Source organism: Nyctibius grandis, chromosome 7, assembly GCF_013368605.1.
Source record: "Nyctibius grandis isolate bNycGra1 chromosome 7, bNycGra1.pri, whole genome shotgun sequence".
Taxonomy (NCBI): domain Eukaryota; kingdom Metazoa; phylum Chordata; class Aves; order Nyctibiiformes; family Nyctibiidae; genus Nyctibius; species Nyctibius grandis.
This window is the reverse complement of record NC_090664.1, coordinates 29387658-29413558: the sequence shown is the minus strand read 5'-3', so window position 1 is coordinate 29413558 and position 25901 is coordinate 29387658.

Genomic DNA, 25901 nt, shown 5'->3' with positions numbered 1-25901 from the left:
CCACAGGGTCGCTAGGACAGGTCAAAAACATGATCACAAATATCTTCTCTGTTTCTCCTGCTTGGAAAACATTTCCCTGCTGTTTGCTGACTATCAGTTCTGGTTGCTTTGTGTTACTCCTAAAGCCTGAGGAATGAAACTGAAGATCAGCACAGTGTTGTTAAACACACAGACAACTAAAAAAAAAAAAGAAGAAAATGAAGCATTTCTGCAAGTCTCTTTTACTGTTATTGAGATGTTGAGGTTATATATATATTACATAAATATGTATGTGGGTAGCAGAATAGTGTTATCTACTGGAGCTGCAATACTCCAGTAGATAGTATTGGTACAAGACGCCGATGTACCTTTATAAGTAAATGATTATGGTCAGATAGGTCATAATTCCTGAATGTAATAATGTAGGCTATAATCCTTTAGAAGATCTGAATGGAGTTATTGTGGTTAGCTTTTCATCCCGTGGAGGTCCACTGATATTCAGGATAATTTGTGTAGCGATATTTGTATACTCTCTTAGCAGTTAAATGTAATTTGTGGTGTTTTCAGTTCAGGTCAAGTTATAGGGTCTCTGTGTTTGGGATTAAAGGGAGGGAATCTGTGAAGCTCCTCTCTGAGCATTATAGTTCTGTCTGAGAACCTGTTAACTGACAAAAAAATGTATAATTTTCCTGAGTCAAAATGGATGCTTCCTGGTAAACAGCTCTTTCCAAATACTGTTTAAAAGCCCAAATCTTGAGTGAGACACTCAGGGTGATTATACTTTCAATAAATATTCTCCTGCGCTATTGTCATACTGACACACATACTTTCTACAAACAAGGGTTTGGTATCTTCAGGTTATAGCCTAGCATACCCGACCCATTGGCCTGGCTCCCAGATGACATACAGAAAAAGGTCATCAGTCTTTCCTTACATTTGCATGGAGATGTTTTCAGTGTTCATGTCCTTAGGCAGACTCAGGTGGAAGAGGATATGTCTGGGATAACAGGAAACAGGACTGTAGTTGTGGATTACACAGGGCTTTTGGGCAGTTTTTCTTTCCTCCCTGACTATCAATCTCCCATTTCTGCCTTTCTTTTTATTTTTAAAATTTACTTCTTCCCATAATTTCACTGCTCAGGATAGTCTATGTAAACCACTTGGCCCCACTGTGGTTCCATATCATGCCTCAAAGGAGAAGAAATCAGTGAGGTCTGCATTTATGTATCATGCTTATTTTTAATAACTTGACATGCTTTTTTTACCTCCCCCTCATTTTGAAAGCTCAGATGGTGTTTCTTTATCCTTTTGCTTCTTGTTTGCATACTGACCCAAGTCAGTTGTGCTTGTTGATAACTACGTAGTCAGAATGACATGAATCCCTTTTCAAAATGACATAGCTAATTGTCTGCATATGCAAGTTTCATATATTCAGCTGTAAAACTACAAAGAATCTCCTTGCTGTCATCTCACATATGAACTGAAGGTTGTTTTATGAATTTGGAGAAACAATGACCTGCTGCTTACTTTTACCGGTATACAATGTCCACCTAGAGACGAACAGAATTTTTTAAAATCAGAAACTTAAAGGAATCTTGTCAGTAATGAAACCAAAATAATTTAATTGCAATACCCAATCTAAAACATTCTTGAAACCTATAATACTCTGGAAAAAAATTATTCTCTGTTACTGAACTTTTGAAAAAAACCTCACTGATTATTCCTTGTTATTGATTCTGATGGGAAGCATAAAATGGAATGTCCCACCTGGTCAATAGAAATTGTATTCCTATGAGTTAAAGTATTGGAATTAGACTGAACTGCATAACTGTACTTTTAGGCAAACTATTGGTCTCTTTTTAAACAAACTTCAAAGGTAACAGGAGACCACTACTGATATGTCCTGGCTGAAAACATTTCACCTGAAGGAATTAGTCCATGCTCCTTGGACCCACAATTATAATGCCATCTGGCAGATATGATTTCAGCACCAAGTTCTTAATGAGATAAGGTCAAGCCAAACATGGATTCAGGGTACAAAAGAGTTTAATAGTCTTTTAGTCATCATAGTGAACATTTGCATATACTTTATGAGAAGAGTTCTTACAAGAAAATTTCCACCTTCTACCATTCTTTAAAATAATGTAGCATAGAACTCTGTCTGAAAAATCCATAGTATTTTTATTCTGTTTTTTTTTCTGTATTTAGGTTTTTGTACTCATCTACTATAACTCAAATTTATGTTAAAATAATTACATTATGTCACACATAACTAAACACATTTTAAGATCTAAGGCCAGTAATAGTGGAATACTGAAGATCCAACATTTTCCTTTCCAATCAATTTAAGGTAGGACAGTCAAATGTTTGAAAATTTGAACTCTGAGGTCCAGCTATCCCTTGTATTACTGAACTGGGTAAATTATTATAAGCAGACAAGGGCACAGTTTGATTTCCAGGGATGCATATATATGCATATTCACACACACATCAAAGTCAGTAATCTGCTCAAACTTAGATGGCCTGCCAGCATAGCATTGCTAACATACAGCAGTTCTTTTATGCCATGTCACACAAGGAACAACAGTATTAGCAACATGTCTCATTGCTCTCAGCTTCTTAGCCATGATGAAGGCTCAGGGCAGTCGTCAGTTCCATTTCAGGTAAAACAAAGAGATTTAAACAAAAAGATCTTGTGCAGGCATATCATGTATGCTGTCTAATGTAGCTGTGGGCATTCTCATTATCCACATAATGGAAAGGCTCTGGTTAAGATTCATCTTGCCTTGGTTGCATGTAATGCATCTGTCCATGTTTGAATTAATTGTGTAAGTCCCATTATAGTCAATGGAGATATAGCCAATACAGTCAATGGCATCTAGAGAGCAGTTCATCTTGTCCTAAATTTGCTCAGATGAATTGTTCTTTAAACTCCATTAACTGTATTGATTAGCTCTCCAAGACTATAATGGAGTCCAGACAGTAAGTCCGTTGTAGACAGGCTAGATGGTAGACATCTAGAGTAAGAATTTCATGCCCTCTGCTGTTCTTCACTACTATGAAATCTGGGTGAAATACGAGTGACTCTGGTGTCTCAAAGGCAATTCAATACAAGAAGAATACTCAGATTACAAAAGAACTTCATAGAAGAGTAGTACTTTATCATCACATCTCTGGCTGCCTAAATAGCAAACAGCATTGGAAGAAAAGAACTGATTTCTGCTTGCTCTTTTGGATTCATGGAGAGGCACACAAGATCCTTTTCTGTCCTTAATCTCATATAGTTGCTCAGGCTAACATACTAATCCTCAAACTTGAACTTTGTCCACTGTCTGAATTGTTTCTCTGTGTCTTGTTCAGACCAAATAGTATAACACTGCAATGAGCTCAGTAGGTTGCTCACACAAAGCTAAAACCAAATACTTCATTGTCCTTCTCTGCTGATTTGTCTTCTTGTATTGTGTTGTCTTCATAAATTCTGATTTTACAGAGCCCAAAGAAATTACTGTAATCACCTAATCAGCCCTCATGACAGACTTGGCCTTGAGATTTCCCTGAACAATAACTGCTTGAACCTGGACCACATCCTGATTTAAAAAACAATCATTGGTGACAAATCCATCATTGTCATCAATAAATAGTACTAGCTAAAACTTCCCCCCTTGTTTCCCATATGAACTTTTCTAGCCTTATAGTGATTGAAGCAGTGTGCTAGAATGGAAAGCTCTCTATTATCATGTTTTTCTTCCTTTGGCGTATAGTTATAGATGGAGTAAGATAAGCAAGGGCTTTCCTGCTGACTAGATATGTGCAGTAGCTGCCAGAATGAAGTGTCTTTTTCCAAGCTATCTTATTGGAGCTGTTTCACATCAGATAACTGATTAAATATTTATCACAGTGGGGGCTTGCATCCCTGTTTCTTGCTTCTCAAGGGAATGCAATGAACACTGGGTCAGCCTTTAAGTAGCTGGGCCAATGGATGATTTATACAGAATGTCACCGTGCTAAAGAAAGGGTAGGATAGATCCTCCTTCCATAGCCACGATGCTCTGCTGGGATGTAAAAAATGTCCTTGTTTGAGTTGGGAAAAGGAGGACCTTACACTAAAGATCCTCATATGCGTGTAACTGCACAACTACTGAGCTATGACTACTCCAGGTGAGGTCTCTTTTCTTTCGTTGTGATAAAAATTCCAACATGCACCTAAAGATTCTTTCCAGTGCCAATTTAATTCCTGCTGTGTTCATTTTAAAAATTTTGATTTAGGAGAAATAACATTTTCTCCCACAAGAATGGCTGTTGAAAAATCTTCAACCTGTTGCTTTCAAGCTGTCGCTGTTGATAACAATCCCCTCTTTACACAGAAAAATTTTCAGTTGTTCTGCTGTTATCTTCTTGGTCTTGTTTCTCCTCAGATGGGGTGCAAGAAGACAGATCAAGGCAGAGTATTTTGTTTGTTACTTTCCAGTCACTTCTCACAAGAAGGTAATTCCTTACCTCTAAATTCATTATTCATTGTCTCTGAAAATTTTGTTTACAATGGCAAAACATTTCTACCCTTCATTTAAACAGATTTCATGAGAATTACTTCTCAGCAGAATGTAAGATGAGAAGTTTGTGATTAAAAGCATAATGCCAACTTACATGACTTTCAGATAATGATTTGCTGTCCCAAATTTTTCAATGCGTATTGATATTTTCCCTTTTGGGGAAAAGCTTAATATTCAAAACTCCTATTATTTTTCCTTGGAAATGCTTGTACAGTCAAATGCTGATGCTGGTACAGGCACAACGTAAAGATATGGAGCCACCCTTTGCCCCAAAGCACTTTCAGTTTGGGCAGACGAGAAACACAAACATAAAGGGACAGTAGTATGCTAAAGTATGTGTAATTATGTGCAAATATATGTCATATTTCTATGCGATATTTCATTTTGTATAAATACAGATAACTGCTTCAAAGTCCAGGCATCACTTTGCATTGCCTTTAAAAAAAAATGTAATACTCCCACTGCCACATAATTAGGTATCATGTTGGGATTCAAGGGAATAAAATGTAGTAGTTTTTGTTTTATAGGGAACACCCTGGAAGAGGGTAGCTACAATTTATCTGCCTGCCAGCTTTTGCCCTGTGTTGCCTAGCTAAAGCCTGCCTGCCAATGTGGTACTCAGGAGGGAAGGGACACTGCAGCCTTCCCCACACAGTGTCAAGTGCCTGCCTGTCTCCATGACCACGCTCCTGGCTGTGGGAAGATGGGGCAAAGGAAGGTGCAGTGCCAACAGGTCAGCACTGGCCTCCTGTGAACAGGGCTTGGACTTTTCATGGGCTCCAGGGAGTGCTGCTGAGTAGGTTAGGCCGAATGTAGAGCTGCGGCTGCTGCACTGAAACATGGAAAGTTTGTCTTTCTGTCATTCTCTCTCAGTTTTACCATCTTCTGGCCACCTGCTTGTCCTCAGCACATGTTTGCTTTGCCTGTACCTAAAGCTGTCATGTGCTCAATGTAAGTTTTATCAGAGAAGGACCTGACAAAAACTTGTTTGACTGTTAAAGTACCTTATTACCTGAATTGCTGTGATTCTTTGGAATTTTCTGTCCCACGGAAATGAGTCCTTCCTCACTTTGCAGATTATATTGATCTGGAAAGAACAACATTAAACATATTAATTTCAGACTGGGGGTGCATTTAGCAAGGCTTTCAACAAAGGTGGCTAATATGTTGTTGCTGCTGGTATTGATGATCTGCATGTTACATCACTGCATCCTTGCATGCTGTCATTCCCTTTGCTCTCCATCCCTCCAAGATATTTCCAGCACTTAGGTTCTCTGTGGTAGCATGGTCCTGGGTAGAGATTTATATTATTCCAAAGGTTTGGTTTCATAAGAAAAGCTTAAAGGGGGTTCTTAAACTGTAAGGAAAGAAGGGTAGACATTACACCTCTCAGTGTCACTGCTGAAGAAACGAATGACAAAGAAGAGTTTCCAGACAGACTTCAGGTAAATTTCAATTGCTCTTGAATTGCAATATTTCCACGTTTATTGTTAAAGATAACATATGTTTTTCAAGTTAGTCTTTGTTGGTACATGGTGATAAAAAAAGCACTGTTTTTACTGTTTATTTTTACTTTAATTTTGCCTTTTTTACCTTCTTTTTACTTCATTTCCTCTTTTTGTATGTCTGATCTGTTTTCATTCTATATGAGCAGTTCTGGGCAAGACGACAGATCCCTCTGGAGCAGATATAACCACAACTGAATGTTTAAGGCTTATTGGTTTCTGCTTGTAATGAGGTGGTGGTGAGGGCAGCCTGGAGAAGCTGGGGCCAGACGTCTTTGTTCAGTTGTCTGACTTTTGTGAGAAGGTGTGAGGATGGAGCACTGGTAAAAATGACACATAAAGGACTCAGCTTTTGGTGGTGAGCTCTGGAACAGAATGGATGTTGAGATTGAGTCTAACAGCAGAAAAAACAGTACAGAATGAAAAACATCTAGACCCTTGCAACTCATATTGATCATGAGAAGAGCTTTTGTGTCGTGTGACTTTCCAGTATTTTATCTGAATTAATAGATTGTGGAGGAAGGACATGAGAACATGCTTCAACATGATGTTCCCCATTCCTGTGCTAGGAGACAAAACAGGAGGTGTATAACCATGCCTAAGGCTGGGGAAGAGTTCCAGAGTAAATCAGAGAGAGGATAAAGGAACAACAAAGAAACAGCAGAAGCTTTTGGGAATTAAAATGAAAATACTTGGTAAAAGAGAAAGTAAACAGTGTGAGTCCATTAATACAGGCAGCTGAGAGCAGTCTCACAATTACAGGGCCTGGTTGTCATAGGGGATTTCAACTACCCTGATATTTGCTGGGAGGCCTACTCAGCCAGCCATCCTCAGTCCAGGAGGTTCCTCCAGTGCGTTGATGATAACTTTCTGATGCAAATGGTGGATGAGCCAACTAGGAGAGGAGCGCTGCTGGATCTTATCCTCACTAACAAGGAGGGTCTGGTTGAAGAGGTGAAGGTTGAGGGCAGCCTTGGTTGTAGTGACCATGAGATGGTAGAGTTCAGGATCTCATGTGGCAGGAACAGAATAGCTAGCAGAATCACAACCCTGGACTTCAGTAGGGCCAACTTTGGCCTTTTCAAGCAATTGCTAGGGGAAATCCCATGGGACAGGGTACTAGAAGGTAAGGGGGCTCAAGATAGTTGGTTAGCATTCAAGGACTGCTTCTTCCGAGCTCAAGATCAGAGCATCCCAACAAGTAGGAAGTCAAGGAAGGGTACCAGGAGACCTGCATGGTTGAACAGGGAACTGCTGGGCAAACTCAAGTGGAAGAAGAGGGTATACAGATCGTGGAAGGAGGGGCTGGCCACTTGGGAGGAATATAAGTCTGTTGTCAGAGGATGTAGGGAGGCAACTAGGAAAGCTAAGGCCTCCTTGGAATTAAACCTTGCAAGAGAGGTCAAGGACAACAGAAAGGGCTTCTTCAAATACATTGCAGGTAAAACCAACACTAGAGGCAATGTAGGCCCACTGAGGAATGAGGTGGGTGCCCTGGAGACAGAGGATAAAAAGAAGGCGGAGTTACTGAATGCCTTCTTTGCCTCTGTCTATACTGCTGGAGGCTGTCCTGAGGAGCCCCGGAACCCTGAGGCCCCAGAAGAAGTCAGGATAGAGGAGGAATCTGCCTTGGTAGATGAGGGCTGGGTCAGGGACCAATTAAGCAATCTGGACAACCATAAATCCATGGGCCCTGATGGGATGCACCCGTGGGTGCTGAGGCAGCTGGCGGAAGTCATTGCTAGGCCACTCTCCATCATCTTTGCTAAGTCGTGGGCAACGGGAGAGGTGCCTGAGGACTGGAGGAAAGCGAATGTCACTCCAGTCTTCAAAAAGGGCAGGAAGGAGGACCCGGGTAACTATAGACCAGTCAGCCTCACCTCCATCCCCGGAAAGGTGATGGAGCAACTTGTTCTTGGTGCTGTCTCTAGGCACATCAAGGATAGGGGGATCATTAGGGGCACTCAGCATGGCTTCACCAAGGGGAAGTCATGCTTAACCAACTTGATAGCCTTTTATGAGGACGTAACCCGGTGGATAGATGATGGTAAAGCTGTGGATGTGGTCTATCTCGATTTCAGTAAAGCGTTTGACACGGTCTCCCACAGCATCCTCGCAGCTAAACTGAGCAAGTGTGGTCTGGATGATCGGGTAGTGAGGTGGATTGTGAACTGGCTGAAGGAAAGAAGCCAGAGAGTGGTGGTCAATGGGACAGAGTCCACTTGGAGGCCTGTGTCTAGCCGAGTCCCTCAAGGGTCAGTACTGGGACCAGTTCTATTCAATATATTCATTAATGACTTGGATGAGGGAATAGAGTGCACTGTCAGCAAGTTCGCTGATGACACAAAACTGGGAGGAGTGGCTGACGCACCGGAAGGCTGCGCAGCCATTCAGAGAGACCTGGACAGGTTGGAGAGTTGGGCGGGGAGAAATTTAATGAAATATAACAAGGGCAAGTGTAGAGTCCTACATCTGGGCAAGAACAACCCCATGTACCAGTACAAGTTGGGGACAGAGCTGTTGGAGAGCAGCGTAGGGGAAAGGGACCTGGGGGTCCTAGTGGACAACAGGATGACCATGAGCCAGCAGTGTGCCCTTGTGGCCAAGAAGGCCAATGGCATCCTGGGGTGTATTAGAAGGGGTGTGGTTAGCAGGTTGAGAGAGGTTCTCCTCCCCCTCTACTCTGCCCTGGTGAGGCCGCATCTGGAATATTGTGTCCAGTTCTGGGCCCCTCAGTTCAAGAAGGACAGGGAACTGCTAGAGAGAGTCCAGCGCAGAGCCACGAAGATGATTAAGGGAGTGGAACATCTCCCTTATGAGGAGAGGCTGAGGGAGCTGGGTCTCTTTAGCTTAGAGAAGAGGAGACTGAGGGGTGACCTCATTAATGTTTATAAATATGTAAAGGGCAAGTGTCATGAGGATGGAGCCAGGCTCTTCTCAGTGACATCCCTTGACAGGACAAGGGGCAATGGGTGCAAGCTGGAATACAGGAGGTTCCACTTAAATATGAGGAAAAACTTCTTTACGGTGAGGGTGACCGAACACTGGAACAGGCTGCCCAGAGAGGTTGTGGAGTCTCCTTCTCTGGAGACATTCAAAACCCGCCTGGACGCATTCCTGTGTGATATGATCTAGGTAATCCTGCTCCGGCAGGGGGATTAGACTAGATGATCTTTCGAGGTCCCTTCCAATCCCTAACATTCTGTGATTCTGTGATTCTGTGATATGTGGTGAAATATCCTGTCACAGCATACTGTACAGTTAACCTTTCTGAACCACTGGAGATCTGTTCTCGTTGGTTAAATTTGAATCATTTAGCAAAGCTTAGAGATCAAATATCTAACATTACCATTGAATACCATTTACAAACATAAAACTTGAGGAGATTTGGAAGTCTTTTCATATTTGTGACATTTTGCCCTTTTGTCACTACTTTCAGAATGTATGAACATACCCACTTGTATCAGCTGAATCTAGTTAGTATTTCTTTTCTGGATATGCTTTACAAATTCTGCTTCTGTTGATTTTAGCTTCATTAGTATTTTTGTGGTCTCTGCTGTCATAATCTGAGCAAATTTCGGGCACTGTCTGCTTAGTCATTTATATACCTCAAACTTGAATACCAGAGTTTCACATTAGCATATTTTGGCAAAAAATAACCAGTGCCCTGAAACTGGTAATGCTAATAGGCACATTTTAGTTATGTAAAACTGAATATTCTTTGCTTTTCATTGTCTTATCTATGACCTGCTAGAACTTCAGGCCAATGTACAAACCCTCATCACTGGCTAATAAAGACAATATTTTAAGGTGTAACAAGCAGTTATTTTACAATATTCAAAAAAATTAAGTACTAGGTTTGGTATATCTACAAATACAATCTTTTGTACGCACATGAAATTTCAAAACCTTTATTTAACATTTTGATAGAAGAAGAATCTACAACTTTACATCTCTGCAAATTCTGACATGACATTACTGTGGCCATACAGGGCAGCAATAGCAGAACGTCAGTACTCTCCAGTATGGTCATGGGCAGTGCTAAAGTGTTATAACAGTGCCTATATATGGTAAGCTGGCTTTCAGTTCTCTAGCCAATGAAGCAGACTTTATGCATTCAAGCAGGATTACACATCTGAAGGTCTAGGTAATATTTACAAGGGAGCAGACTTATTTTCTTGTAGCAACTGTAACTGAGAGGATTACTAAAGCACTGAATTGGTGTCAGAAGACTAGGATTTATTCCTTACTACTTGTATGACTTTGGTCAATTCACATAATCTTCAGTGCTTCAATTCCCTGCTTAGAAATGGGGACAGTAATGCTTCTTACCTTACAGGTATTTCAGGAGGATGCATCAGTTGGGCTCCAGTGCCTCAGACACAAGAAATACATACAATGAAGAGCTCACCTATGTCTAGGCATTCACCCCCTTCTAACTCTTTGTTTCTTCATGTAACGTTTTCTAAGTTGTTCTTAAAAGATCTATGTAGCTGATTTCCAGTCTATTCTGTCTTTTTGCATGCACATGCACTCACACACCATGGCCCCATGTTGCACTGCAGAGCAACATTGGGTAGAGGACAGAACGCTCCTCCTAACTGACTCACATCACTTGGTGTGACTCCTGCATTAGGTGTGAAGTGTTACATCCGGGTCCTGAACACCATCTATTATCACAAAGACATTCCCACAACCCCATCAGCCTTCAGGAACTTCATAGAGAAGTCAGGCTCTTAGGAACACCTTATCACTCTGCACCAGTGATGTTTTCACCTTCTTGATTGCTGAGAGTGCACAATCAGGTTTCTCTCAAGACTACAGCTAAGACATCCTGAAAAGGGGTTCTTTAGACAAATGAGTATAAAATAGCACATTGTTATAAAACCAAACCATTATTTTTGTTTCACCTGTCATTAGACAGAAGAGTTAAAAATCTAAGGTTTACACCACCCAATTAACAGTAGGAAAGACTTCTACATTTATCTCATAGAGAATTTTTTTCAGTGATGTCTTTTGAATGGATTGCAGTATATCTTCTGTCTAAATCCTAATAAAGTTATCTCCTCCTTTCTTCACATGCCTCATGGGTTTGTCTTTTCAGTAATGCAAAGGGCATACTAAAGTCTTGTTTGGGAAGGGTGCTCAAATTACTGGATTGAAAGAACGTTTTTTGTTATTCTTCTTATTTGTTATCACTATTTTTATTCCTTCTATTTCAAGTATTTGTTTAAATATACACCTCAGTACAGCCTTTGTTTCATCCTGAACCAGGAGTTAACCTGGAAGTCAAACCTGCATCGATGTTTTTCAGAGCTGGGAAGCACAGGTATTTTGGAACTGACATTTTAGAACTGAGCATCCTGACAGTCATTTCTTTGACATTTTGCTATTTCTTGTTAATCTTACTGCGTTTGTGAGTTTACTGACACTGGGCCAATTAAGTACTTACTCAATCAAAACTCCTACTGAAGTCAGTGGGAGTATTACTTAAGCTTATAGTGAGCAGAAGTTGTATTTGGAGTTTGTATTATGTAGAATAAGTTTATTTCAAAAATTCTCACATTACATTGTCCTGTTCATTTTCCTCTCAAAATGAATGATCTTATAGAAGGATAGGAACAGTAACAAATAGATAAAGATTTAAGTGTATTCTGACTTTGTGTTTTAGGGGGGCAATGACCCTACAGAAGAAATCTACAGCCTCTGTATGCTACACACTAAGGAGGTCAAAGTGTTGCCTCGCTTTAGCAAGTGGTTCTGGAGCCTTCCCACGCTGCCTGGCACAGCAATGGGTACATTCTTCCTACTTGGGTGTTGACAGACAAAGGATAGTTGCAAACATGGAGACTTGTTAGCTGTCTGCTCTAGATATCTCAACTTACCTTTGAGTTGAAAGGTGGGATGCTGTACTTTGGGCAGCCTGTTGAGCAAGGAGCCTAATAAAAGCACAGAAGATTGTTACTACCCTGGCAACGTACCTTTTTGTTGTTTCCTTTAATGTGATGTCAAGGTAGAAGACCATATCAGGTTACTGTGCCTTTCTTGGTGAATCCATAGGCCAACACAGAAGAGGGAATAGGGCAATATAGGAGGAGGACAGAAGGTGAGAGCAGGTAACAAAGGATCATGCTCTGAGATCTGAGAAATCAGAAGTTCTGAGAGTGAATGAACCAGGAAATAAAGGCCTGACAGGTCTGTGGTGTTGTCTGATGGAAAGACAAGACAGCATAGCCTCCCACAGTCCTTCTGGAGCTGTGTCCAGAGTGACCCTCAGCTGCCGTTTTAGCAACAGGAGAAGCAACAGACTACTCAGTCTCCTGTGCTTTCTGTTGAATCTAGGTTGGACAATCCACTTAGTGACCTGCAGAGGACTGTGACTTAGTGAACGCTGCACAAAGCAGGGACAACTTGTACTGACAAGTTTTCAGAATCTCCAAAGACAGAGTTTTTACAGCCTCTCTGCGCATCACATCTGCTGCTTTAGTAATGCAATTATTAAAAAAAAGTCCTTATCTCAAAATACTTTGAAAGCCACATCAGTGGGCATTAGTAGACTTGCCCTGTACAGTCTGGATTTTGGACTGTTCACTGGCACATCCACAGGTTTTAGATTTACCAAGTGGACATCTTAACTGAAACTATTCTTGTCAAATTACAATGAAGCCCATAAATAGAGCATAAATCAAAACCCGCCTCAATGAAAATTGTGTGAAATTCTCTTGTCTTTGATGATACAATGTTGTTTAATGAGGAACTGCCTGATGATGTTTAATGAGGAACTACAGAGAAAATGTAGACACAAGAATTTCTGCTGGAAACATGTCAGTTTATGGAGAGAAATGGTGTCTTTGCCTCACTGTAATGTGAGACTGCATCTTCTCTCAAACAGCAGTTCCTATAAATTGTGTAAGTAAACACGGAAATTAACAATAAAAAATCTCAAACAATTGGAAGTGCAAACCTGTTCTCACGGTTATCCTTACGGTTAAGATCTGGATGAACAAGTAGGCCCGATCAGCAAAATTCTCTTTTTCCCTAAATATTTTTAAAGAAACTTTTGGTTTAGTTATACTAATTTAATAATTAGTCTATTTTTGTTGGGTGAACACACCTGAGATAATTATTAAAATATTTTACTTACATCACACCACGTACTGATGTTTCTTTGTGATTATTTGGACTTGATGATCTTAAAGGTCTTTTCCAACCAAAACGATTCTATGATTAACTCTTGGGATTTGTGACATATGGTGAATGATGTCACTTTGTTTCTTTTGAAGAACAAGAATTTAAGTGGAGAGTGTGTGGCTTTGCAATTACCATCTTTCTAGTTGCCCTGCTCAGAGGAAAGTCAGAGTAGAAGGAACAGCGCTATAGGAACAGTGATATATTCCCTCCTTTGTTTTTTCCAATCTCTAGTCAGCTTCAGGGTATGTTCCTAATGTAAAAATAGTTTGGTATTTTGGTTAAGTAGCTTGATTCCATCATTAATGGAGGTGTTTCCTTTTAAATTGATTGTTTTTGATCTGATCTAATGTTACAAAGAATGGAGCTCTTGGCAGATTGCCTAGTCTATACAGCACTGTATACTGGAGAAGATGGTGGCTTTTTCCCCAGAATAATGGGTTATGAGAAGGGGATGTTGTCAGAAGTTTATGTTTGTTCTCACTGTTGTTTGTGCGTCTCACACATCAACAAGAAAGCAAACAGTTTTTCAAAGTCAATAGTGCAGCTGAAATATGGGTGACTGGCTAATAGACCTGTAGAGGGCCATACTCAACTGGAATTTTTGGTAAGTCTTTGGTTTTATTGGTGAAGTCTGAGAAAAAAATGCACAAACATTATTTCTAATTCTTATTTTACTTTTTACTCACAATTCACATTTATTAAAGACATATAAGTTGGAATATGCTTTGGTTTTGAAGGAAATAGGTGATGTAGAAAAATTATTTTCACTCATTCTTTCTACTTTATTTATAAAATGAAACCTATAGTAAGTGAAATCTACTTGGCAGAACGTTTACATATAATATGCTTTTCAACAAGTGCCCTAAAGAATGCAGATATTCGCATTTCTTGCTTTCCTTTGTCTTAGTACATTTCTAGTGCATTTACAAAGCAATAACTTATATCACAGACTGTGGTACATGTAGTCTTGTACCTGTGCTTAAAGTTAAAGAGCCCAAATCCAATTAAACTGTAATGTGCATGTTCAGTGCATGTTCAATGCATGTAACCTATAAAAATTAGAAATAAAAATTTGCACTTGAGGCACATTTTTGTCATCAGGGCCAAATAAACGAGCATTTTGGGATAAGACAAAGCTCAGAATATTCATGTGATATATTATTAAACATTACATATAATATGTCATGTACACATATACTACATACTCATATGTAATGTAATATAATGTAATTTTCATATATTGTGGAATACAGAATGTTCAGCATGAAATCCAGACAACTGAATATACTCAGATACATAGTAGTAAACACCTGCAGAACACAGAGCTAGACTGGTCTTAAAAGTAAGAAGTATTAAATTTTTATCTATCATCTGTCTTCCTATGCTAGCTGTAAGGCACCTGATCTACCACTGTAAGGATCCCAGGAGAACCATGGTGGTGCTGTTCAAGGATGCTTGAAGAAAATGGGAAATTGCTTAGTTCCCTCACACCTCTACACACCTCAGTGAAGTTGGCTGGAAGAGGTGGAAAGGTATGCTGTAGTACCTAGAGGAGTAATGAGAACTAATAGGAATAACATGATATTTCCTGAAGCACTTTATATCCTGTGGTGTCTATGAGATGATGTACCTGTTTACCACACCTTTCAGTGTGGGACAACACTTTCTGGACCTTAAGCTTTAGGGCCACTCCTACCTACAAACATTTTTTTGGAAAAGTGACTGAAAAGCAAAGAACCCAAATTCCACTCACCATCAAGAAGCACATCTTCACGGTTTAGGCTTACCAAAACAAACACAAATTTAAACCAATTACAGAATCACAGAATCACAGAATCACAGAATGTTAGGGATTGGAAGGGACCTCGAAAGATCATCTAGTCCAATCCCCCTGCCGGAGCAGGATTGCCTAGACCATATCACACAGGAACGCGTCCAGGCGGGTTTTGAATGTCTCCAGAGAAGGAGACTCCACAACCTCTCTGGGCAGCCTGTTCCAGTGTTCAGTCACCCTTACAGTAAAGAAGTTTTTCCTCAAATTTAAGTGGAACCTCCTGTGCTCCAGCTTGCACGCATTGCCCCTTGTCCTGTCAAGGGATGTCACTGAGAAGAGCCTGGCTCCATCCTCTTGACACTTGCCCTTTACATATTTATAAACATTAATGAGGTCACCCCTCAGTCTCCTCTTCTCTAAGCTAAAGAGACCCAGCTCCCTCAGCCTCTCCTCATAAGGGAGATGTTCCACTCCCTTAATCATCTTCGTGGCTCTGCGCTGGACTCTCTCTAGCAGTTCCCTGTCCTTCTTGAACTGAGGGGCCCAGAACTGGACACAACATTCCAGATGCGGCCTCACCAGGGCAGAGTAGAGGGGGAGGAGAACCTCTCTCGACCTGCTGACCACACCCCTTCTAATACACCCCAGGATGCCATTGGCCTTCTTGGCCACAAGGGCACACTGCTGGCTCATGGTCATCCTGTTGTCCACTAGGACCCCCAGGTCCCTTTCCCCTACGCTGCTCTCCAACAGCTCTGCCCCCAACTTGTACTGGTACATGGGGTTGTTCTTGCCCAGATGCAGGACTCTACACTTGCCCTTGTTATATTTCATTAAATTTCTCCCCGCCCAACTCTCCAGCCTGTCCAGGTCTCTCTGAATGGCTGCGCAGCCTTCCGGTGCGTCAGCCACTCCTCCCAGTTTTGTGTCATCAGCGAACTTGCTGACAGTGCACTCTAATCCCTCATCCAAGTCATTAATGAATATATTGAATAGAACTGGTCCCAGTACCGACCCTTGCGGAACTCCGCTAGACACAGACCTCCAACTGGACTCTGTCCCATTGACCACTACTCTCTGGCTTCTTTCCTTCAGCCAGTTTACAATCCACCTCACTACCCGATCATCCAGACCACACTTCCCCAGTTTAGCTGCGAGGATGCTGTGGGAGACCGTGTCAAACGCTTTACTGAAATCGAGATAGACCACATCCACAGCTTTACCATCATCTATCCACCGGGTTACATCCTCATAAAAGGCTATCAAGTTGGTTGAGCAAGACTTCCCGTTGGTGAAGCCATGCTGAGTGCCCCTAATGATCCCCCTATCCTTGATGTGCCTAGAGACAGCACCAAGAACAAGTTGCTCCATCAACAATCTTCTCTATTACGGGTAAATAGAGCTGGCTTGAAGATACAAGCACATTGCAGCTATATTTCAGAATACTATATGTTTGTTTTTTACATTTTATTTTGAAAGAAAAATTTGTCAGAGAGCTAGTCTGCAAGAGGAGCAAATTGCTCTGAGATGTATCATAATACACTAGTGGATTGCTTCCCACACTTTGGATTAAATATTAATCTTTTCTCTCTTTCATTTAAGAATTTAATTATTTTTGGACACATCTCAGTGCATCTACTAGGTTAAGGAAAAAAAGCAACAACACCAAAATGCACTCTAATTGGATGTGAGTATCAAGTAAATACTTAATATACTGTATATGGACTCTTTTTGAAAACTATGGTCACACCCAACTCATAAAGAAGGTATGCTTGCACGATTAATTAGATGTGAGGTCAGAAGATCGTTTTTATTTTGATTTTTTTAAAATCTGATGTCTGCCTACAAGGAGCCAGGAAATTAAACCAGTAATGTTTAAATGTAAATTGCAATTTTCAGCTACATTTTTGATGACTTTATTTTTACATCAAAATTCTTAAGGTGTTAAATAAGGCATATTCTTCGTCATATCCAATTAATCAGACTGGAACTGAAAAAATACATTAAGGAAAGACAATTGGTTTCTTTCACTGAACTTTAAGTAGTCATTGCCATTTTAATCAAGAGATAGTTGAGGACAATTCCTGCTTTGTTCCTTGATAAATAAGTTCAGAATATAAGAAAATACCTGACTGAAAAAAAAAACCCCAGCCAACCCTTTCCACCCATTTACCCTTGCCTCCCCCCCCCAAAAAAAAACCAACACAACCCCCAAAAACCACTTTAACACTTTTTTTTCAAAATGCATGGCAGTTCTTCCTCAAGTGGAAAGTATCAACGGAAGATTCATCGAGATTGTAGTGCAGGGATATAGTCCATAGGGAGTCAAGCCAAGAGAGTGAAATTGTAGAAAGGAGCAGGATAAAGGAAAGCTGACCATGCACTGGGCGGCACATTAAGATGAAACAGAAAGATTGGAAGTTTGCAGTAGGAAAGTTGTATGCTAGTGTCACACCCCTTAAAAGGGGCTTATCCCACTGAAATTCAGCTGTCTAAAAGTTAAGAATCTATGCAACCTTGGCTCCTTCTTTAGTCAACGGCAGGGAACACATATCTCCAGAGAACAATTCCTCCATCCAAGATCTGGATGAATCGTTGTTTGGAGGTATTTGCCTCTTCAGTGAGCATACAATATCTGGACAAGTAGTTTAAATTAGATATCAAAAGTTTAGATAACTGAAATCAGGAGAGTTGAATCACAGCCTTCATGTAAATAACTATAGCAGTTCCATTACTTTACAAAACAAAGAGGAATATTCTTATGAATGAAAAGCACTCATGTTCATCCAGCAATAAGATGAAAGAAGAGTTAAATCCATAGTAGATATGGACAATACTGTTCTATACAAAATAATGTCTGAAATGGTTTTACTGCAATATTCTTAAACTTATACCAATAACTCATACCAATTCTGAGCATTCAGTCAGTAGATCATTTGCCTTTCAGGAATTTCTGATGACAGAAGAAAACATTCATTTCCATTGAAAATACCTTTCTATACTTCTACACTATCAGTTTCGTTCTACACAAAATTTATAGCAGTATGGATCCTACATCCTATGAGCTGCTACTAAATAGAGGAGAGTAAGTACTCAATTCTAAATATGTATAATTACTGTGAGTAAAGTTTTTTATAACCACCATTATTATTCCTTCAATACTTGCAAGTGGTTGACAGCATGGAGAAGCTTAGAAGCTTTGATAGTTTAAAATCCCCTGCTTCTCTATTTATGGATTACATTGATGAAAGAATTCATCTATGATGGCAGAATTTGCAAGCATATCTACAGGTACCTTGATGTGCTAATTCCATGTAGCTTGTTTAAACAAACGATATATATACAATTGTCTGTATGGAACTGACAAAGAAATTTGGCAGTCTGCTTGGGCATGTGGAGGTGATAGAGCTGAACTGTTTTTCTGAATCTCTCTGAATGGCCTAATAATTTGAACTCCTCTGTCCTCCAAAAATAGTTCATCCTGGTTATGCACCAACAAGGACATGAAGTCCTTCTTGAAATTAATATATTTGCAGTGGGATTTAGTACACAGATGTATTTTGACAAACAAAGTTCAGTTTTCCTTCACATTCTTAGCTTCCCATTTGAGTTCCTAGAAAATATCTTTCTCCGAGCAGAGAGCACTCTAAGAAGCTAAGCATCTCAGGGTAAAAGAAGAAAGAGAAAGATTAGCTCCTGAATACATCAAAAGACTCTGGTCCACACATCTGCTTTACTTTTCCTCATATAAACTGAAGAGGCTGGGCATAAAGGTTCATTCAGTCTTCTAACCAGTAGTTTGCATGCCCAAATACTCAATGTACACAATACAAGTATGGTTAGCATGTTCTTTTGAGCAATGCCCAGGGAACTCATGGCAATGTAAGCAAATGTAAATGCCACTAGCCATAGAATCTGCAAAGCTGGTCAAACTAGAGGAGTCAAGAACTGTGGACATTTTGTAATTAGCTTTGGTATTTGAAAGAGTGGATTATAACATGTACACAGGAAGGCAACAGCAGACTGAATATCCACTTATAATTACTGTCCACATAACTTATTTAGCAGCAAAATATGTTCCCAGCAGTTTCACAGGTCATATAAAACAAATTAATGAAGCAGATGTAACAAAGAAAATCATAAACCCAGTTAAGATGACACACCGCTTATAAGAACACTCTCATTCATTTGATACACAACTATTGTTTTGTGACTAAAGCAAGACTGAGACAGAGTAATAAATATGTACATTATTATAATAATAGAAAGACTTTCTCACTTCTGTCACCAGCCTTTTTCCCTTCATTACTTTAATTTTCTTCTACTGCTAATGTACTTTATCTGTCGTATCAGTCGGGTTCCCTGTTATAATATGACTTGCTCACAGACACCGTGCTGATACGTGTCCTAGAATTTCAAAAGTCAAATAGAAGATTTATCTCTTTGTAACATTCAGAGACTGTACGTGTTGCTAGGCTGGGGGCAAAAAAGAAGCTCTAATTTCATAGCAGAGTACGAGATTATGAACAGATCTATGCACTTTCAAGTTGCTTGCAGCTGTTTTACAATTTTGACTAGCAAGAAGGTGTAAACTGCAGAAGGTGATAAATGCTTTCCTTTCATCGGCTCTAAGTTGTCTGCCCTTTGAGGCCACCAGGAACCTAAGTCTGAAGACAGATGAACAGAACATTATACAATCTCAGGAAATGATGAAGAGCTGCATTTTTAGTCGCCATCTGATGGTTTCCTTTAGAATAGCAAGTAATTTGGGAAAGAATCTCTTACTGGCAGTTGTGATGTCATGAGATTATTTTTAAGGATTGCACCAAGCACAATAAACATTGATGCAAACATTTTACTGACTTCCCAAGGTGGTGTGTGTGTCACTAGACATGTAAGAATAGCATCTAGTAACTAATCCTAAAATGCATTTTTGAAGGTATGTATTACAAAGATCTAGCTCTCGCTAGTTGGAATTTCTCTCCTTGCTCACGCTGTTAAGTACTTGGTAGCAATAGCGAAACTGCAGGATATTTGCTGCTGTCTGAGAGAACATATTTTTCTGACAAGCCCTATTTTTGTGATCACCCTGAAGCATTTTCCCACATATTGCTTACTAATTTTTTGCTTCTTTTTATGGAGATCTTCTCTTTTAAGTGACTGTTTTTTCCAGATGTCGACATGATTGCTTAAGATAACTTCCCTCATATTTGCATTTACTTGTGTGAATGAGTGTGTATGGTGTTTTCCAGCCCTTCATCTTTCATCAGAAAGGATACTTTCTGTTGGAGATTACCTTCTCTGTTGCTGTTGAATAGGATAGCCACATTTCTAGTCTTTAAGAATATGATGAAGCCAAAGGGTCCCTGAAAATCCTCTTTTCATATAGGTAGGATGTCAGGCTGAGATATGCAATTAACAAACCAAAGCATAATCACCAGTTGAAATTCTTACTGGACTTTGAGTCCCTCAGGAAAGATTGAGATCTCAGTATTGAAGAGGGCGTGCCATCACTAATAAGTAACTACAGGAAGAAACAGGTGAGCCATAGCTAGATTATTGATTTACAGTCAGTATAAGTAGAATAGTCATTCTTTGTCTAGTAGAGAGGTTGTGGGAAACCTGGAGGGGAGGCAAGGAGCTAACCATCAAGGTTAGAGATTTGGAATAGCAGTAAGACAGATGTGATACAGCTGTGTGGGATATCACTCTCCAAACTGGGACAGTTTAAATAAGGTCTGGATTCAAGGCAAAAGTGAAGCAGTGGGAAAATAATAAGAGGATGATGCTAAACAACATTTAACCACTCCCAGGTAGGAAGTAATACCAAGCATACAGAAAGCAAAAACACCCAACTGCAACCTGCCAAAGAGCATAGTTTCTTCAGATATTGCCAGTTATGATTTTAGACTGAAAAAAATCTTTTCGGACATATTGTTCTGCCTCCGATTTGTGTACAAACTTCCAGGTGTTGGTACTCTTACACAGTAAGAGGACTGTGAATGAGCACAATATCAGAATGTGAGAATGAGTGGAGTGTTATGGTGTTTTGAGAGAGAATTTGGTTGTTTGTAAATAAACAACCCTGACTGTTTATTGTCCAAATATTTTTGCATATCATTACTACAAGACTTTATCAGTATAAGTGGAGAAAATATGAAAGAAACTACATACACATAATAGAACTGTGTATGTGTTTCTTGACATCCATTATCACAAATAGCAAGAAGCTTTGGAAACAGAAATATTTACAATATAACATATTAAAATCAGTCTTTTCCTAAGTAGGCATTTTGTATAGTGCCAATATACATCAGGCTTGGTATGGTTTCAGTGGAACGAAAGCATATTATTTAATTATTTTTATGCTTGCTCCTTTTGCATCTTAGCATAATTTTCCCTTGAAATAATTTTCAGTCATAATTTATTGAGAGTCTTAATAATCTTTTGCTCTTTCACACTGATTCTAACAAGGTTCTGACCTGAATCCTCATGTGTTCCACATCATTTCCTTCTGGAAATTACCAGGCCAAGCCAAAGAGTAAATGAGTTGTAAGGTCAAGAGAGTCTCACTGTGAGACAACTGCTGAATTCCTGGTAGCTATGATTCCATCTTTCTGTTACACCTTAATCGCCATTTGACAAATTCCAATCAAAGATTCATAAATTAATGTGACTTATTTTAATTAAGGCAATATGTTGCTTCACTACAGGAATATTAAAAATACACAGACCCTGAAAACATTAAGTATATCTTAAAAGGGCGGTAAAATGATGGAGATTTTATCATGGGTGACTTCTACAGATACAGTCTCTGATTTAAGAGTGGATACAAATCATCACCTAGTAGTTATAGGAGAGGGAAAGTAGATCTGAAATTAACTACTTTTTTTAATCTCCAAATACATTTAAGGCTTTAGAAATAAAATAAAAAAAGTCACAGAGGGTAATGTAATGGCTTTACAAACTTTACTATAAAATATATTTAAAAAACAATGACTTCTGTACTTTTTACTCATATTATTACATTGTTAACAGTTGAATGCAATTTATGTGAATACCTATGTTTTCTGCAGAATAATCTCTTTTGGTACTGAACAGTCTAGGAAACAAAGAATCAGATTCAAAACCCCCTACTATACACAGTTTCTGTCATTTCTACTAACCAGAATCATTGATGTTGCCTCTTTGGTAGCAGAATCTATCCTAAAAACAATTGTACAGTTTTTGTCTCACTAAGCTTCTTTGAGCTGGCTTGAAATATTCTGTGTACACAAGGAAACACCCAGACCAATGCATTTGAACCTGCAGAGCTTCAGTGAGGTTGTGTTAAGGCACACTAAGTTCCACAGCAGTGGGAAGGAGAGGGACAAGTCTAATACTTGCAGGCTGCTCTAAATGATTAGGTATTCATTTAGCATTCAGATTTGGCAGTGAAAACAGAACAAGGCTCTGACTCCTGCCTCTGTATCATTAGGAGGAGAGTATAATCACACTTTCATCACACTCACTATAGGAAATGTACCTTAAAATACTTACACTTTCATTTGCTCATCAAAGCTATGCTTCATATTAAGATCTCAGAGTTTGCTGAAGCCTTGATTCAGTTTTGCAAACCTCATGATCAGGCAGGAAAATGTTTTTGTTTCCATCTTGTAGCTACAGAAGGTAAAATACAATCTCTACCTAAATTCACATGGCATTGTGTAGGAATATAAGGAATACAAGTAATGTGTTGTCTGGTAATACTTCATTTTCCTATCAGGATAAACACTATACTTTCTAGAGATTAATGTAAAGCAAGCACCTTTATGAAAATTACTTGTTGTATAATAAATGCAGTTGATTCAAAGCACAGGACAATAAAAAGTTCTTACTCAGTTTATGATTTCACTTAGAAAAATGATTATAAATTTTAATTTCTAAGGTAAAATTCTGTTGACTCTAGATCAAGACAAACAAAGGTTGTCTTTAACGCTGTTAGAGTTCTTGAAAATCCAGCTGGTGAAATAGTTCCACTGACAATATACACTATAATATCAATTTTCATTCAAATTTGCTGTAATCCATGTTTGCTTTGAAGATTACAGACATAGTTGATGTGGGAATCAAAACCCAAGTATAGGTCAGAAGATTATTTAAGTTACTAAACCTTTGTATCTCTCTGTCTATCAAATCCTTTAGTAATATGTGAACTCAAACATCTATAGATTCTAGTACAACAGTTGAAAATTAATCCTTAAAACAGGCGGGCCTAAGATTGACTTTGATACAAATGTAGAAGTGGAGTTTGTGTGTAGATATGGATATGATTTCAGTGATTAGAATTCACAGGGCATCCCACTCAAGACTGATCTGGAAACCGAGCATGCAGGGTGTAGTTGGAGGAAGATAGTTATTGAAATAATACATTTTGCAAAATGACTGAAATTTGCTGATGGCACAAATGATAGGGGAGCGAGATATAAAACAGAGAAATATGGTGCCTTAGCTACACTAACTTCATAGGCAGATGACTGGTACAAAAGACCTCCATTCCAAAAGTAAAAACGTATGGGCCCAGGAATTATTTTAGGATTTGCAAATAAGGACCAACAAATAGATATGTCCTATGTTCCTTATTATCTAAAATAAAAGCTCCATTTACATTCTCACCCAGGATTCAAACCAAACTCTAAATACCTTCTTCAGATCTCAAGAAAGGCCAGTTGAATCCATTAAATGATGAAACCCAAAGCATTTCTCCTGATTGTATGTTGATGCTAGGTTTATTTTTTCCTAGATTCTGTGTATACTATCTCTATCATAAAAGTTTGCCAGCCAAAATGCAATTTTCTTATCTGTTTCATACAAGATTTTCATGTCTAGCACAATACACAGTGAAATCTTACTGAGAAGGATTCAGCACTGCAGTGGTTGGGGCAGCACGGTATCTCACTGTTTGCTACTCTGGGACATGTTTACATTGCGTACGTAACTTGGATCAGAGCTCTAGGAGTTTCCCTACCGAAATGGCCTTGCAAGTACAGGTGTCCTTGAAACAGAGAACGCACAGAGGAAACCAGTGACAGGCATTTACAGAATGATTTAGAAATACCTGATAAATAGTATTAGTGCTCTGCTACAAAGTCACTCTGTGTTTGCCATATTTGCTGTCTTAGGTGGTTCAACTAAAAAACTGCTGAGAGATTCAGCAGTCAGCGAAGGAGGGATAGTCATTCAGAGGAAGATGGAAAAGAGTGAGAGGCTGAGAGGAGGATTTTGGGGTTACACAACATCACATTGCTTTCTTAGGGAATTCTGTGTTCAGCGCTGTCAGCTCTTTTTAGTAATCAGTAAAGAGTTAAACCTCATTGCCTTGTGCATACCAAAAAAGACTAGATTTCTGCTACATGATAACAATAACTACTTTAAAACTCTACAGAAACTGTGCTTACTTTTTACTACCTGATCAGTCAAGGTGAAAACTTGTGATGAGGAGGGCTGAGTAGTGATGAGGTACTGGAGAAATTCTGTTTTTCGAAGGTCAGTACAGGTGCTGACACTGTGAAATCCAAGGAAATAGGAAGAAGAATAATCTGCATATACTGAAATTAGGCTGACATTTGTATGGCAGGGCTGGAATGGACTGATTTAATGCTGAAGTATTTACAGTCTGTAGGTCTGAGGTAGACGATGCCTTCCTGGGCTGAATTCAGAAGGCCAGGGGAAGAACTGCTCATGACTTGTTTTAGTGTTTTAACAACGCAAACAGAAAGTTTAGTAAGGACTGAACCCAGGCACTACAATTTTCTTCAGTTTCCCCAGTTGTGAATACTGCAGCCAGCAATATTGCAGCCATCATGGAATCTGCATTGTGCTTCTAAAAATAATATTTCAAGAAAGGCAGCTTTTAGACAACTGAATGTAGTCTGAGCCAGCCATTTCCCAGATATAGTTAGGAAGTAGATGCTATGGTGGTTGTAGTACAAGACACAATCACTTTTCCTTGTATAAGGTGCACAACAGTAACATCCTTAAATTCTTAAGTTACTTCTCCTTTTTAAAGATGATAGAGTGCTGCACTATGTCATGATATCAATGCATAGACAGACAGAAATTGGATTGGCTTGCTTTTGCTGTTGTATTTCATACTGCTGTTTAAATAGCTTTCAGCTATCACTCCTGTCTTGACTATCTAGGCTTCTTTCTGCCTGGAAAATTTATGGTTTATGTTATTTTGTCCCCATCTAATTGTATTAGCTGGAATTCTTCTTTTTTCTTTTTTTTTTCTTTTTTTCCCCCATTGCATCCTGTCCACATTTCTAACATTTCTATATCTTTCACACATCCTTTTTTCTACCATATTGTCCTTTCCAGTTCTTTCTTCCTGTCATAGGCTCATATCTTTGATGGAGACATGTAGCAAATTCTTCTACAAAATCATTACTGAGGATCAAAATTTTAAGTAATTGATTAATTAGTTTTTTAGAATTAATGGGGGCATGGAGCTTACCGAGAACAGATCATGGAAAAAAGGGTGTGAGTGAACAATCCTGAGCTGCTTCAGTACTTCTTAAAATGTAAATTATAGAAAAGTAGATCTGTGGGAAAAAGCAAAGCCTGAGAAATGGAAGAAACTTATTAATGTGATTTACTGAGGAGAAGACCCAAAGAATTTGAACATGGAGGATGCCTGGAATTTATTTTACTTTAAGTAAATGCAAATGTTTTCTAGAGTTTGTATCATCTCAGACAGAAGACAATAAACTGACAAAGGATAAATAATGAGTAAACAATAAACAACTCACACAAGTACTCAGAAGAAAGCTACAGTCAAGTAGTGGAAAAAAGAATGATGAACAAAAGAGCTCATTCTTGAAATTAAGGCAATTGAAGAATAGAGTGGAAATAGCTAAAAGC